The 18,137-nt window shown below is 41.0% G+C and overlaps 1 protein-coding gene across 4 annotated transcripts in view; it reads right to left on the bottom strand.

The window, feature by feature from the left end:
• The window catches only part of LOC122806263 (chemokine-like protein TAFA-5), a 576,893-nt gene that overhangs the window by 215,453 nt on the left and 343,303 nt on the right, over nt 1–18,137 (bottom strand). The window lies entirely within an intron of this gene.

The raw sequence follows: 18,137 nt of genomic DNA, 5'->3' as shown, positions 1-18,137 counted from the left end.
GTGATGGGTCCTAAAGGAGGAAGCAGTAGCAAATCTGGCAATGCTATTGTAAGCGTTGGCTAGCTTGTTAAGGTTATTTTTTGACAAGTTAGTATATATGGAAGAAGCATAAAGAAGTGTGGAGATAAGGTAGGAATAGACAACAGTGGTTCTAGCTAGTGGGGAGAGAAAGGGTTTTATCCTATAGAGGGAGCCTAGTTTCCTGTTGACAGTTTTTACAGTATTGTTGATATGGGTTTCAAAGTTCAGGTTGTTATCAATAGTTACCCCTAGATGTTTAGTTGTTGGATCGGGAGATGTGAGTGTACCATTATTGGATAAGACTGAAAAGTTCATTGGGAGTGATTTTACGGGTAGGAGTGAAGAGGAGGAGTTTGGTATTTTTGGGGTTCAAGAGGAATGCTCAAGCCCAAGAGTATGCTGTAGGACAGCAGGTTATGGTGCTCATTCAGTTCAGACACAAGCTGCAGGCAGCTAGGGAGGGACCCTTTGAAGTGGTAAGGAAGGTCAATGATGTTAACTATATGATAAATCTGCTAGGCAGCGGCACAAATTGTATCATGTTAACATGATGAAGCCTTACCATGATAGGGAGGGCCCTAGTGCTAAGTATCTGTAGTAGGTGGCATTAGTCATCTGAGGGTAATCTGGTGACTGATGTCCTCAGTAAGCCTCAGACTGACACATCAGATGAAAAGGTAGCAATTTCCCAGCAGCTAGCCCTACCCAGGTTCTAGAAATCTGAGCAGTGTTACAGGAGTTTGGGGGCATGTTCACTAGGAAACCCGAGTGCGTGCACCTGGTGCAGCACCATGTGTATACTGGACCCCAAAGGCCTATCAAGCAGGATCCTTACACGGTGCCTGAGCTAGTCAGCTAGACTCTGCAGGACAAGGTATGGGAAATGTTGGAACTGGGAGTAATCCAGGAATCCAGCAGTCCTTGGGCCTCCCCAGTGGTGTTAGCACCAAAGAAAGATGGCAGCAACAGATTCTGTGTGGGCTACAGAAAGCTAAATAGTCACACAGAGTCAGATGCTTACCCCATGGCTAGGACAGATGAAGCCTTAGAGCAGCTCAGTGGGGCTAAGTATCTGGCCACAACTGATCTGACCTAGTGCTACTGGCAGGTGCCCTCGACTTCCACTGCAAGACAGAAGTCAGCCTTTGTGACTTCTTTTGGATTATACAAGTTTATGAAGATACCCTTTGGGAAGAATTCCACAGCAACCTTCCAGAGGCTGGTAGATTGTATCCTAGCAGGAGATTATGCCCTTGCTTACCTGGATGATATTGGCATCTACAGCCATTCCTGGCAAGAGCACCTTCAGCATGTCTGGGAAGGGCTGAGTGTATTCCCTGTGTGCTCTTAAGGGAAATTGTGCTTGGTGCAGACAGCTGCATCTGGAAGTAGTGTGTGTGTATATATTTTTGTTCCAAGTGAACGTCCCTCACCAGTCAGTGGTGAGGATATAGGCTCCTTGCTTACTGGCCCAGATGAGGAACATCACAGAAGTAATAATTTGCAATAATAAGTGTCTATAGGTGATAGGAATGGCTTTAAATAAAGAGGAAAGTAAAGGTTTAGGTAACATAGTAAAGACAGGGGTTATATATTTTAACATGAATGACATTTCTGTGTTAGGTATAAAATTTGGGAATAAAGATGCAAGTAGAATTAAATGGGGAAAAAAAACAATTGAAGAAAATAAAACAAACCTGTCTTTTCTGGAGAACATATAAATTATCATTCAGAAAAAAAAGGCTTTTTGATAAATTTAGTACTGATGGGAAAAACAGCACACCTAGCAAGTTTTATGTTGTCAACAGTATTTGAAAAAGAATTATTGCAGTATTTTTTTTTAATTTATGTGGGGTTCTAGATTAAACACAGTAAAAACAGGTGTTTTGTAAATAAAATAGGAGGAGGTTTAAGGTTAATAAACCTGGTGATACATACCACTTCATTAAATTTGTACAAAGTGTTGGAAGTGCATAAATGAAAAGAATGACAGATTTGAAGTAAAATTGTATAAATATAACTATGATAAATTTTGGGGAATGGTAAAAATGGTAAAAGAAAAAAAAAAAGAGTATATAAGTAAAGAAATAGAATGTTACCAAAAAAAATATTTTTGTGGAAAATAAAAACTAATGACAGAGAAAAAGATAGAAAAATATTGTAAAACAATGTAATAATAAAACATTACTATGTAAAACATAGGAAAATCTAACAGATGAAAAAAATTAAAGCAACAAAAAATAAGAAGCAAACTGTATAATCAGAAAGTAGAATATCAATATTTTATGTGTAGATTAATTACGCAATAACCCACATCTGGGTGTGGGTAATGCTAGATTTACCCACGGTTGGTGTAGTTTGGTCACGAGGGTGTAGCTCAAGTGACCAAACAAAGACAACCGTGGGTAAATCTGGCATTGCCCACACCCACACGTGGGTTACTACTATTATACAATGACATTATTTAAGGAAAAAAAATACTTAATTTTCTTAAATAATGTCTTTGTATAATACCTCTGTAGTGCCCTTCCATGGTTTTCTGCTATCCTGGGGCTTTTTCTGATGCACTGCGCATGGAACTTGTGCTTCCACGCTTACGCAGTACATCAGAGCTGTGTAGAGGAATGCAATAGAGAATGGAAGATCTCCGTTGTTTTGTTTTTTTTAATTAAAATGAAAAAAAAAAGTAAAAGAGAAAAATCGGGAGATGTTTAATTTCGGGAGAACCGTGACAGACAAAAATAAAACGATAATCAGGTACGTTTCTTTAATTTTGTAGAACTTATCTGATTATAGTTTGATTTTTGTCTGAGCAGTCTCCCTCGCTTGGTTTAAGTCTCCTGGTTTCTTTTTTTAGTGTAAAAAAAAAAAAAAAAAAAAAAGAAAAGTAATAAAATTACGAGACTTACTAACGGGAAAAAGTCCGGGTGACCGGACTTTTTCCCGTTGGTATAGTATTTACAACAGGCACACTGGTTGGGCTGGCCAGTCAGTGTGCTCGTTTTTTAATATTAATGGCCAGTCATTGTGTAATAATGGATAAATTACTAGTAAAAAGAAATATGCTATATAAGAAGAAAATAAATAAAATAATAAAATAATGTTTACATTGTCAAGAAGATGAAACTACAGAACATATGTTTTTGAAATATTAATGAATAAAAAAGTTATGGGGAAAACTATGTAAAGATATTAAAGATATAAAAAAGTGGATAATTTGATTAAATATGGATATGACGAGCAGAAGTAAAGTACAGATAAAAAGTTATTTTATGTTATATGGATTATATGGAATGAAAGAATAAATGAAATTATTTTTAATGATAAATGCATTTTAGCAACAACATTAAGTAAAATCTGATGGTGGTTGTGGAAAAAGGAGTGGGGGTCTGATAGGGATGAAAATTTAGTTTGACTGTGTAAACAGATTTCCATTATCTATAAATGTGTAAATATTTTGCAAATAAGAGTTATTTTTGTATACAAAGAAAGAACCCCTACTCTTTTCACTAGGTGCACTGGAATCTTTTATATCCACCTGAGCTTCCACCATCTCAAGCAGATGGGGCCTCAATTTAGCATCTCATCCAAAGGGCAACACACTCAAGAGTGCAACACCCTCCTTATGCTGCACTGTAGTGTCAGCAATCAATCTACCTGGTATGGGAATAGAACCCACAGTCTTCTGCACCAAAGGTGACTGTGCTACCTGTTGCTCCACTGAAACTGACACTGACACTAATCTGTCATGCACTTACTATATATTTCTCCTGAAAAATTTTGTACATTACTGATTTTATGTTGTAGGTAACTGCTACCTGTAGGAATGGTAATCCACGTACCACTGATTTTTTTCTACCTTTCACTGATGGTGTATGCATGTACTAGTCTTACACAGATGTAATGCATGGATTTGCAAACTTACCACATCCCCCACAAAAAACCCTCCCATTCCAGTTAAACAGACAGCTGTGTGTCTGAAGCTGATTTATGACAGTTCAAGATTAAATGAGTCATACACATCTCCTGTAGACAGGCTAGGTTATGGTGCAAGTGATTCTGAGGAGGAGCTACCATGAGAATTATAAAGTAAGTTGGTTCAATGTCATGACCTATTTGATGCAGGATATCCTGCTGTCACTACATGTGAGGTTCTGCTAGGTGTAGATGAATGCTGACACGGCCTCCATGAAATAGGTTTGTTCATCTTGACTACTTACATTACTGTCCTATGAAGCAACAATGTTATCATGTGATCTCCCCCCACATTTCCAGACAGTACTCCATCTTCTGCCCCTTGCAAGACTGATTCCAGCTGGTACGTCCTAACTAGTGTATGAATGGATGCCGTCATTGATGCTTGGTGTGCTCCAGTACTACACTGCAGTGTGTTCATGGCATTATCTCTACTCTCTGCAATTTCCAGGTAGTGCTGGAAATCATCATACATGTCTTGGAAGACTATGATCATTTCCAGTTTACTCTCTGTGGCAGTGCTCTGAGCCCTAACAATGTCAAGGCACATTTCCTGTTGGGCAGCCAATGTTTTACGTGTTTCCTGAGGTAGCTGTAAGAAATGTCTGCACCTGGCTCCCCTTTGTAAAGGTGTCGCTCTGCACACTTTTACCTCTGAATACCTGCCATCATCCTTAAAGTGTTCCCCTGGGTTTGCAGATATAGTGTAGAGGTGCAGCGGTGCTCCTCCTGTACAAGCGTGAGTGGCATTTCAGCTTGTGCTTGATTTTATGATGAACACGACTGGCCCTAGACTATCCAAAATTACAATGTAATATTAAAAAAATTAATAAAATTAAGTCATCGAAATGTCATGTTTACAGCAATCTGAAGTGTAATCCCTGCCCATCCAATGTTGTGTCACACCCCAAAACCTGAAATAAAGCATGAGTTTCTACCACTTAAAAATAATACAGTGACATTTATTTCTACACCCCCCCCCACCACCAAAAAAAAAAGATCTTAAAAAAAAAATTCTGCTGTACTGCATGAGATATACTGGTGTTATGGTACAACAAAATAACTTTTACTAATGAGCATTAACAATAGCAATTACTAATAAAGAAGTTATGTACTTACCATAACGTTCGATTGTTTGTAGTCCATCTCGCCCTTCATTCTTATACTTGGGATCGGAGCCGGACCTCGGCTCCAACTCAGCCATACTGTAGCTCAAAAACGTCTGGTTGGCTCGTGGCTAGGAGGTATCCCATCATGCGTCACTACCATTCCCCAGATCTTATTTGCTGCAAAGAGAAAAATAGAGAGAGAACAAACCAAATTGAAAGGACTAAGAAAAAAGCAGTAGGCACTCTACCCCTAGGTCCTCAAGGAAGGGGCAGAAGGGAGGGTTCGTAAGAATGAAGGGCGATATGGACTACAAACATCGAACATTATGGTAAGTGCATAACTTCTTTATGTTCTGTAGTCCTATCTCGCCTTCATTCTTACACTTGGGACAGCGTCCCTAGCACCTTCATCTTGGGTGGCTCATTGGAAAATGCTCCCGAGTACTGTGGAACTCAAGGAAGACCTGTTCCCAGAAGCCATATCCAATTTCTAGTGAGTAATGAATGTGTGAGCTGAAGCCCATGTTGCTGCAGCACAAATGTTGTCTATTGGGATTCTAGCCTGAAAAGCTACCGAGGTAGACACAGACCTGGTAGAATGAGCTTTCACCTTAAAAGGAAGATCTTTACCACAGGAGGAATAGATAAATGAAATGCAACTGGAAATCCAGTGAGATAGTGTGACTTTAGAAACTGGAAGGCCCCTCCTAGAGTCTGAAAAGGAGACAAACAACTGATCTGACCTTCTGAAACTTTTAGTTCTGTCCAGATAAAAACAAAATTGTCTATGCACATCCAATTGGTGGAATTTGTACTCTGCCCGGTTTAGAAAACTTTGGGAAGAACACAGGCAATTCAGCAGACTGATTAATATTGGCTTGAGAAGAAACCTTAGGAATAAAGGAAGGGTTTGTCCGCAAAGAGACCCTATCTTTATGAAACACCAAATAAGGGGGCTTAATGGAAAGAGCTTGCAGTTCAGAGACCCTTCTTGCAGAAGTGATAGCCACTAAAAATATAGTTTTCCAAGTTAAAAACTTGAGGTCCATGTTGCTGAAGTTTCGAAAGGACTTGATGTAGGTTTATGGAGAACAAAGTTCAAATCCCATGGAGCCACGGGATCCATGACTGGGGGTCTTAGCAAAGTGGTCCCTTTGAGGAAGGCTCTACAAAGCCTATGAGCCATAAGATTAGGTTAAATAGCAACATGAAAGGTGGAAATGGCTGCCAACTGGACTTTGATAGTTGCCGCTGCTGAGCCTTGGTTGCATAACTGCGAAAGAAAGTCTAAAATGGCAGAAATGGGAGCTGTGTTAGGATCAAGGTTTCTCTCTCGGGCCCAAAAGAAGAATCTCTTCTATTTACTGGTATAAATTTTCCTGGTAGAAGGTTTGTGAGAAGATGACAGGATGTGTACAACCTCGGGAGAAAAGTCATGAAGTCTGACTAGGAATGGAATTGGAGCAGCCAAGCTGTCAAGTTGAGGGTATGGAGAGAGGGATGGAACGTCCCTGACACATGTGTCAGTAAATCTGGCACTGGATCCAGAGTCCATGTTTCATCCTTTAGATGAGGGCTGAGGAAGGGGAACCAAATTTGTCGAGGCCAGTAAGGAGCAATTAGGATCCTTCTGCTTCCCGAGGATATTGCTTTCTGAATTACCTTCGATATGAGGGGGAAGGGAGGGAAAACATAGAGAAGTCCCGAGGGCCGATCGTGAATGAGTGTATCTCTTGGTGCTTCCCCTTCCCGGGGAATCAGGGTAAAGCAGCTGTTGCATTTGGCATTGAGAGGGGTGGCAAAGAGATTGCAGTAAGGCTGACATCATTTGCGAAAAATTTGTTCCACAATGTATGTGTTCAGAGACCACTCGTGAGGCATCAAAATAGCCCTGCTGAGCCTGTCGGCTATGACGTTGGATTTCCCTGGGATGTGCGTTGCTATCAGAAAGCACTGGGAAGACACAACCCCCTCCCATACGCAAAGGGCTTCTCTGCAGAGGGGGTAAGATTTGGTTCCTTCTTGTTTGTTTAGGTACCATACCACTGACATGTTGTCTGAGTGGATTGCAATTGTTCCTAGAGGGAGAAAGCTGTGAAGTGCTTGCAATGCTAGAAGCACTGCTCTCATCTCCAAGATGTTGATATGCAAATGAGCCTTGAGATCTGGCCATGTACTTTGAATTGTTCTCCCTAGATAATGCCCCCCCCCTATCTGGGAGGTATCCATGGTCACAGTGGCAACTGGGGGGGGGCACAAATGGTCTGCCTGTGTTTAGATTGCTGGTCTGGGTCCACCAAAGAAGATCCTGTTTGCACAAATTTGCTATCAGGATGGGGTGAGACAGAGGAAGGTACTGCAGTGATCACTGGGCAAAAAGTAACCACTTCAGGACCCTCATGTGCAGTCTGGCTAATGGAACTAGTGTTATTGTGGAAGCCATGATCCCTAATAGCTTGAGCACCACCTTTGCTTTGACTTTTCTTAGAGGAAATAAGCTCAAGACTTGTTCCCTTAGACAGTGAATTCTTTCCATGGTAAGGTAAGCCCTCATTGAGACCGTGTTTATTTCGGCGCCAATAAAATTCACATGCTGAGAGGGCAACAATGCAGATTTTTGCCAATTTACCATAATTCCTAACTGCAGGCAAGTTGAAATGGTAGCGTCCCTGGCCTGTAACAGTAGATGCCTGGTGGTGGCAGTCAGGAGCCAGTCATCCAGATATGGAAACACCTGGAATCCCTGACATCTCAAGTGAGCCGTAACCACTGCCATACATTTGTTGAACACCCTGGGGGCTGTGGTGAGACCAAAGGGCAGGGCACGGAACTGATAATGACTGGCTCCCAGTTGGAAGCATAAGTGACTCCTCGATGCCCTATCCATTTTGATGTGGTAGTAAGCATCTTGGAGATCTATGGATCACATCCAAATGTTTTTCCTTAACAATGGGAGTATCGACTGTAAGGTGACCATTCGGATTGTGGATGACTGCACAGATTCATTCAATTTGCTCAGATCCAAAATGGGTCTCATGTCCCCTGTTCTTTTTGGCACCAAAAAGAATCTAGAGTTAAGTCCCTAATCCTACTTGGTCTGTGGGGACAGGTTGGATGACTCTCTTCACAAGCAACTTTTGGATTTCTGGAGTTGCTGAATCCCTGTGATTGGGTGGCACATCTGGGATTCGTCTGGTCTGAAGGGGTGGAGAAGAGAAGGGAATATGGTAACCTCTAGTAATTATCTTTAATACCCACTGGTCTTGAGTGATGTCGTGCCAGGCTTCTGGGTATAAAGAAATATGACCCCCGACTGGCTCCAGAGACGCACAGTCGGGCCTCCTTTCAGGAGCGCCGATAGGGACAACCATGAAAGGAATCACGGTCTCCCTGGTTCTGTGGGCCTCCTCTACCTCTTGGGCGGCATCTACCATTATTTCCTCCTCCTCTGCCTCTGGAGAAGGAATCACCTTATGCATACTGAAAAAACCTCTGCGATTTTCTAAACCACATTTTGCCGCCCTTCTGCCCTTTGGGATAGGGTCTAGAAGGGATGGAAAAAAGGACTTTCACGGCAGACAGGGTTTTTCCTTCCTGCTCGCACCTGGTGAGTGTGTCCTTTACCTTGGTTCATGCAGACTTAAAGGCCTCCGCAAAATTACACAAACGCATCCAGGAGCGTCTTCTGAGAGAGACTCCTGAACCCGCTGCCCTACTCGCTCCATCCGATGCATACGAAATCAGCCTCATGGAGGAGTTCACAATAGAATTAAGGGTAGACGTCTGTGCGTTGACCTTCTGAGATATTGCATCAGATATGTTATCCTGTAGAGTATCTCCCAGCTCTTTTAGGAGATCTCTCTGCAGCCTTGTGAAATGGGACAGGTAGTTCAGCGATCGAAGTGTAAAAGCCACTGAAGAAAAGACATGCTTCCCATACCTATCCATCATTCGAGACTCCTTGTTCGGTAGATGGACAGTGGAGGAAGTTTCGGCAAGTTCCTTCTTGGTGGCTGCCGCCACCACCATGGCATCTACTGGAACACCCTTATAAGAAAGTCCTTGTCCTGGGGTGCTGACAAAAATTTATTTGGTCTTCTAAGAACTGGTTCCACAGAATCAGGAGATTCCCTCACCTTTCAACTTACTAAACCCAGTAGCTCGTCGAAAGGAGGAGACACCAAAGAGGTGGAGGGTTGAAACAGGAAAGCCTTCAGGTACACTGACTCCTCATCAAAAGGGGATGTGGTGGGCCAGCCGCCTCTCTGTTTAAGGATCTCAAGAATATCTGCGAATGAGATATCATCAGAGGATGACTTGGGGGACCCTTCTGACTCCTCGAGGTCCATGTCTGATGTAATAGACTCATCAGGGGAGTCAACATGTTTCCTCTTACAAGTTTTCTTCCTAGGTGGTTCCTCAGACAGGCATTCTGGGGAGACCTCGGAAGACTGGAGACCACTCATGGAGGTATCCTGAGGCTGCGGGTCTCTGCTGTGTTGGGAGAGAGAGAGGGAGCTGAGACTGACGTCGGCGCCTTAGGGGGAAGAGTGTCAGTACTTCTGGATGGAGCTGAAGACCTGGACAGCACACTCCTCAAAGGCCGATCCTCCTGGCTCCGAGGATGGCCTCCGCTCAAAAGATGCAGAGGCAGCCCTCAGTACCGAGGAGATGGGCTCCGAGGCAAATGCGGGGTCCAAGCTCACCTGGGCCGAAGCACCGAGAGGTAGGCTCGTAACCGAAGAAGTTCGATTCGAAGCATCCCCCTCAGGCCCAACAGGAGAGCTGAGGACCCTAGACCCCACGGACGGCACCAAAAGGGTCGGAGTGGATATCGGAACCGAGAGACCAACTGAGGTAGATGGAACTGACCTATACACAACCAGAGGCCACCGACAACTCTGGCTCCGAAGGCTCAGAGAAGCTCGGAGGAGGAACATCGATTGGGTGTGGGGGCACATTAGGCTCCGGAGCCGACTGAGACAGAGCCAAAAGCAAATTTGCTAGCGCCGAAGTCTGAAGCAGTCTACGCACCACTCTCTCTATGTCCTCATCTGAAAGGCTCCTAGAGGACCTGGAAGATAGAGTGGGGGATCTAGATCGCTGGAAAATAGGCAACCTAAGAGTCGGGGAAACCGGTCAGAGTTCAGATGATCGGCTCCAAGATGTAGTGTCAGTTATCGGCTCCAAAGTTCCTGGAGCCGAAACTGATGGATCCAGTAGGCTAACCTCTGTCGGCACTGAAATCAGTGGAGCCAACGAGGGTGTAGCCAACTTATTCATTTTGTCTGGTGGCTCCGACGAAACAGAATGGGTGGGAGACCACCTTTTTGTAGTTTTTTTGGTTTGTCTTTCTTGGAGGAGGAAAAAGATTTAGAGCTAGATGAAGAAGATGCCATTTCCTCTTCAAAGGAATGTTTTAATAGTCCTTTCAATATGAGTTTGTTCTTCCTCTCCTGAAGAACACGAGAACTGAAAGCATGAGAAAATAGGCAAGACTCTTGGAGGTGAATAGCCCCCAAAGAGTAAACACACAAATTGTGCCCAGTCAAGGACATCTTCTGGGCACATTTAGTACACTTTTTGAAGCCCGAAGGCTTATGATCCTTAGAGTCTTTTGACATAATGGAAAACCACTATCCACATATACAAACACAACTATAAAACAGACAAAGACAAATGGAAGACTAGGTCCTCTAATTTAAACGGGCCTAGCCCTAAGAAGAGAAGAAATAAACTGAGGACTAGGTCCTCTAATTTAAATGGGCCTAGCCCAGGGAGAGACAGAAAACAGAACTGAGGACTAGGTCCTCTAATTTAAACGGGCCTAGCCCAACAGAAGACAAAACAGAATGAGGACTAGGTCCTCTAACTTAAAATAGCCTAGCCCAAGAAGAGAAGAAAAAACAGCAGCACAGGAGATAGCGATACAGGGATACAAAAAGGGCCAATGGAAGAACGGCCAAAAAACGTACAAGAAGTACACAGAGAAAAACAAGCAGCAAATAGTCTGAACAGACATGGACTGCAATAAACACACTAAGCTACTAAAGCAAGATTATTTTACCCAATAATAACAAGTCAAAAGATATTGAAAATATCACTCGGCCACGGCCAAAAAGAATCACGTCTGAGCTGAATGAGTGGCAAACGAGATCTAGCGAATGGTAGTGATGCATGATGGGATACCTCTTTGCCATTAGCCAACCAGAAGTTTTTGAGCTACAGTATGGCCAAGTCAGAGCCGAGGTTCGGCTCCAATCCCAAGTGTAAGAATGAAGGCGAGATAAGACTAAAGAACATCATACGTTTCCATTTTAATGAAGCATAGAAGGGAAAGATAACTTTTTTTTAAGAAAAAAAAAAGTATGTGACAAAGCAGTTTTGGTTAAACCAAACTTGCCAATAATATCAATAGCTGTTGTAATGCCCCTGCTAGTAAACAGGGGTTTGAACAGGGTGATGTAACACCCCACAGGGAATGGTTCTACCCCTGATTAATACAACCCTGACCACACTTTCATCACTGTTGTTCTGGCACTTCGAATGATGACATCACCTGCGAAGGCATGAGCCATGCTTCCAGCTGGTCCAACAAGGAGACCATGATAATATTCTCCCTTCTCAATGATTCTTATCTGGAAAAGATCAAGGCATGCACATGTCGTGCCACATGGAAAAAAATTGATATCTGGCATGAGTTTGGTGACCATCTGTCAATCCTCACAGGGACAACACTCTCCGACCAGCAGTGCCATCACTGGTTTGAGAACTTGTAGAAGCATATGGATGACCTGCTGGCTGCGTGGGTAAAGCAGGTGCTGACGATGAGAAGGCCAGAGTTCAATAGTAAGTAAAAAAAAAAAAAAAAAACTTTTGTTTCTTAAGGTTTGTGATTTCACCGAGTCATGTAAAAGAGAAAAAAAAAGTTTAACAAGTTGCCATAACTATCGGTATTTTCTAAGAAAGATATGTGCACCTACAATTTGTAATGCTATTCAGAAATGCGGAGGAAATCATGACCATGTTTGTAACCATATATGCATCTTTTTAAAAAGAAGAGTATGAAAAATGTGTTAATAGAGTTTAATAATACAAATGTCACATGTTTATTAAAGAAATCTGTATATGAAGCTCTATAAATCATGTACTGGGTTAATGAATGTATAAATAATGAAAAGTTACACATTAAAATGTATTATTATTGCATAAAATGACTTAAAAGTTACATTATATGAAGCAAGCTTTGTGCAAGCAATTGAAATATAACTAAAAGTATTTCTACCTGGACATACAACATGACTGAAGTCCGGAGACACTGCACCCTAGGTTGGTGGAGAGCTGCTGTGCCAAGTGAATGACCAGCACAAAATTTATTGAGAAATATTGTTTTACTTCTACATTACTTATGAAATCAAACACATTTGTACAGCAAAGGAAATGCAAACTCCCATGAATAGCTGCATTTCTGTGTTTGTGAATAAGTTTTATCTGAACACAGTGTTAAATGCACATCACAGTATTTTGAAAACAACATTCCACACACATTTTATACATTTATTTTACTCTTGCATGACAGGGAATTTTGGCAGTGTCGTAGAAATTCATATAGCTATGCATATGTAAGAGAAACTAAAAAAGGAGTTATTGCCTAGACAGAAACAAATACACACACATAGATAGATAGATAGATAGATAGATAGATAGAGATATAAACAAGTGCAAATATAGGTACATTAAGAATTGTCTTCTCTCTCTATTTCAGCTGAGAAAGAAACTGAATACAAATTGCCAGCCACAACAAAGAGGAGTAGAAAGATTAGCAGAAATCTGCTAAGTACAAATGAAGTTCAAAAGAATCCTGCCTTACTAATTTGTAATATGTATAACAACCATAAAAAAGGATTCTTCCACCCTTACCCCACCTGGCTGCTGTGAGCTCCGCTCCTGTGCGTGAAATAAACACTGTGTTCCAGCTTGGTTCTACACCAAACACCTGAATAACACCAGCCAGGTCCTTTTGAACATTAGTGCAAACTAAGACACTTACCCTACAACTACAAGTGTTACCTTTCCTTGGGAAAGGCTTTGAATCACTGTGTTCCAGCTTGGTTCTACACCAAACACCTGAATAACACCAGCCAGGTCCTTTTGAACATTAGTGCAAACTAAGACACTTACCCTACAACTACAAGTGTTACCTTTCCTTGGGAAAGGCTTTGAATCACTGTGTTCCAGCTTGGTTCTACACCAAACACCTGAATAACACCAGCCAGGTCCTTTTGAACATTAGTGCAAACTAAGACACTTACCCTACAACTACAAGTGTTACCTTTCCTTGGGAAAGGCTTTGAATGTACGTATTGATACTGTAACTCATATATTAATGTTAACACTTCAGTGGAATCTCAGGTAGCCTAGCCAGCAGCCGGACCCCCCCCCCCCGTACTCCCTTCTTTCTGTATATTACCCACTTTACCCTCTATACTCAATCCTTCTTCCTGCCTAGACCTTCTCCCCTAGCAGGTTACCTCTCCCCTGCTATATACCTGCTGACCACTAGGCGGCGCCCTCATACTTTATCTTTCTAATTCACTAACTTTCAACACTGTCTTTTCTAACCTACCTCTGCATCCTTGCCCCCAGTACCTCTGTTCCCAGCCTTTATTGGGTCTCCTATATATTACCTCTTACTGTCCAAAGACATCCTTATAACTGTCATCTCCAGTTTCCTCCTGCATTTCTACCTTTTAGCCTCCTATTATTGTCCACCTTCCTCTACCTTTAGACCTACCTACAGAGTCTTCCTCCTCACTGATTGTCTTCAGCCTTCTTCTGCTGTCTTGTCTGGCCCCGCTTCGCTCCTCACCCTACCCCCATATCCCACCCACCCCTAGGGCTCCTACATTTATTCCTCCATTCACCACACCCCCTACTTACTCACACCAATCAGACACAGCTATCCTAGACCACTCCCACCCCTACTTATAATCAAACTAATCTATACCACACCCATCCCTACTTCTTAGCAAAACATCTACTACATTACCATGACTATAACTATCTTCCAGTCACAACTGAAAATAGCTATCTCCTTCTTACTACTTTCCTCACTTATTACTACTTACTTCCTAACCTCCTACGAACACACTCTGTTTCTCTCTCACTTCCTTCGAAACACACCTGTACACCCGTAACATCCCAATCCTCTTCCTTCTTACATTCCTCCTCACAATCCACATACCTTCTTGCCAAATACCATAGGCTACTACACTATAAACTACTAAAATCAAAAACAAAGAAAATAATTGAAGCTTTCCAAAAACTTAAACTAGAAAAGTATGCTATATTACTCCTTCTACTACAAGATGGCGACATACACCCCAATCCAGGCCCACAAGATAATAAAACCACAACACATAGAAATCATACCAAACCCTTCTCTCCCTCTTCCTCCAAACTCACTAACCTACTTTCCATAGCCCATCTCAATATACGTAGCATCTGTAACAAAATTAGTCAACTCCATGCCCTACTAGAAATACACAACTTTGATATCTTATGCTTATCAGAAACCTGGCTAAAGCCTTCAATTAAAGACATTGAGATTACCCCACCTGGTTATAACATTGTAAGACTTGATCGCTCCACCAGGAAAGGTGGGGGAGTAGCAATTATATATAGAACTAACCTAAAGCTTACTCTTCTTGACCTTACCCTCTCCCAAAACAACAATGCTGAAATAATTTGCTCCAAAATACAAATCAACAATAGTAAAGCAATAAACGTCATTTGTGCATATATCCCCCCAGGAAATAACATCCCTACCCTAGAACACATTCTAGAACAAATCTCTAATAAACTTCCTCAAGAAACACTATTTCTTGGGGACTTTAACATTGATTGGAAATCATGTAGCAATATTAATCCTACTTCCCATATAAACCTTTATGGTTTTAAACAACTCATTAATAGTCCTACCAGAATCAATAAAAAAGCAAAAAAGAAACCACCTTGGACTGGATACTTACTAACTCCCCCCTGCAAAACTACCAAACTGGCATCCTTCCAGATGACATTAGCGATCACTCCCTCACCTACGTCATTAGAGCTAAAACTAACCTAAACTTTCCTACCACTCACAGAACACTATACTCCAAAAAACAATTTATTCCTGAACAGTTTCAAACAGAACTTTCACAATACAACTGGACCCCTCTAAAACACCTCACACTCAACAAGGCTGTTGAATACTTCAATTCAGCATTCCTTGCAATCCTAAATCAACATGCCCCAAGTCGCACTATTAGAACAAAGACTAAGACAGCACCCTGGCTAACCTCTAATACTAAGCATAACATTATTCTCAGAAATAAATCTTGGAATAAATGGCGTTCCTCTAGAAACCCAACAGATCATCAAACCTTTAGAGAGCTCAGAAACAGTACCAAAAAAGCCATCCTAACAGATAAAAAGAATTTTTACTTTGAACTGCAGCAATCCACCAAAAAAGAACCAAAAAAATTCTGGTCTACTATTAACAATCTAATTACCCCAGGCAAATTAGTTACACCCAATCCACAGGACTCAGACCCCGAAGATCCCACTTTAATAGCCAATAATTTCAATACTTTCTTTACTACTTCCATACAAAGTCTAGCTAACCACCTATCTTCCTGATACTTCTCAACTGCTCTTAAGTAGCTTCAATGACTCTCTTCCTCTCCTTCAACTACAACCTATACCCACCTCTTATATACAATCTCTATTACACAAACTGAAACCCACTACCCCCTCAGCAGACAAGCTTCCTGCTGAATTCCTGCAAGTAGCAGCTAAAGCTATTGCCTATCCTGTCTCTATCCTAATAAACAGATCCATAAAAGAAAGTACTTTCCCAGCAATCTGGAAAATATCATACATCATACCCTTACACAAAGGAGGTAAATCTACTGACCTTTCTAACTTTTGCCCTATCGCACTATTATCTCCTCTGGCAAAAATTATGGAAAAATGTATACACAAACAACTACTTAACCATCTCCTCCTTAACAACCTACTAGCTGACACTCAACATGGATTTAGGCCTTCACATAGTACTACCACTGCACTACTTTCTTTCACCAACACTATCAACTGTAACCGTAGTAACAACAAACTAACCTCTTCTCTTTTTCTAGACCTGTCAAAAGCCTTCGATATGGTAAACCATACACTTCTTCTCCACATACTTAAATCCCTTGCCTTGGATTACTCTTCTTTAACCTGGCTTTCATCATATCTAGAAGACCGACATCAAGCAGTACTCTGGAAAAATTCTCTATCTACTCTACTACCTATCTCTTTAGGAGTACCACAGGGATCTATACTAGGCCCACTTTTATTCTCCATCTTTATTAATGATCTCCAATCATCTATCCAAAACACTACCTGCATACAATATGCAGATGATTCCACCATAATTTGTACAGCTTCCTCTCAAACAGAACTCCAATCCCTTACACAAGCAACCTTTTCAACCGTTGAACAATGGTTCTCAAAAAGATGTCTTCTCCTCAACCTCAAGAAAACAAAACTATTACTTTTTTCACCTACACACAAATCTACTCAACTAAATTTTACTATCACTGCAAGTGATAACTCACATTTCCCCCGACCTCACTACAAAACTGCTTGGTGTTACTATTGATAATAATCTTAGCTTTGATCATCACATTAATAACACAATAAAAGCAGTTAATAAAAAGATTGGTTCACTATACAGAATCAAACCCTTCCTTACACCCGAGGCACGGACTACCTTAGCACAATCACATCTTATCTCTACCCTTCTGTATGCTTCCTCTATCTACACTAATCTCTCTAAAGGTAACCTTAGGAAACTGTCTACATCTTACCACAACATAGCTCGATTTGCCACTGCATCTCAATATAGAACTCACCACTGCCTAAACTTAAAACAACTATACTGGCTGGAACTTCCTAACAAGATTATCTATCAACAACTCTTAATAGCACATAAAATTTTATATCAACCCTCAAAAACACCAGCTCTTAGCAACCTTTTGACTCCCTATAATAATTTAAAATAAGTACGCTCCTCCCAAAAGCTACAAGTTAACATTACCACAATTTCAAACTCTGCAGGGAACTGCCTTTTCTCCAACTCAGTTGGCAAAATATGGAATAACCTTCCCTTACATATCTCCTCTCTAGCCACTTTTCCTTTCTTTAAGAAACAACTTCTTTCACATCTGAACAATTCCTGGCTCTGCTCTTGTACCAATCCAGACTAACCTACTTTCATCTTTCAACTATATTTGTATTTATTTAACACTCCAATCTTTCTCTCTAATCACAAATAACTTTATGATTCTATTGTTGCTACTGTTGTAAAAAAAAAAAAAAAAAAAAAATATTTTCTTGTTTTAATTACATAATTAGTATTACATAGTTGGTATTATTTGTTTTTTGTTAGATTTGCATTACCTGACCTGAACTAATATCCTTGTATTTCTGCTCTTTGCCTATATCATAAGTGATTATTTTACATGTATTTCTATAACCATGCTTTAATCTGTGGAGCTTTTCTCCCCGGGCCTCCACTGAAAATGGACAACGATCCAGTTGGACTAGCCCGGTCAACAAATGTAAAATAAAAAAATAAAATAAATAAATAAATAAATTTGAGATCATGATATTATTGTAAGAAAAGAGAAATATGTCCATGTTTAACTGCTCTATTCTTTTTACAACTGTTTCCGTACTGGTCATAAGGAAAATATTTTTATAGCACTGTAGATGAAGGAAATGCAACTGAAACCATTACAGTTCAAGCTAGCTAGTATTACAAACACAGCATTACCCTATTTTAACTGATTACTTTGAATAATTACAAAGGATATTTTAGTATACACTTTCCTTCAAGTAGACACAAGAACTTGTCATGTGAATTCATCTGAAGTATACATAAGCACAAATCATATTATTCTTCCCAAGTACACAAGCACTCCCCAAATGCCTAATCCCTCT

The sequence above is a fragment of the Protopterus annectens genome, chromosome 7.part0, assembly GCF_019279795.1.
Source record: "Protopterus annectens isolate FY-2018-M chromosome 7.part0, PAN1.0, whole genome shotgun sequence".
Taxonomy (NCBI): domain Eukaryota; kingdom Metazoa; phylum Chordata; order Ceratodontiformes; family Protopteridae; genus Protopterus; species Protopterus annectens.
Note: the sequence above shows the minus strand (reverse complement) of the source record. Positions and strands in the feature narration are given on the sequence as shown.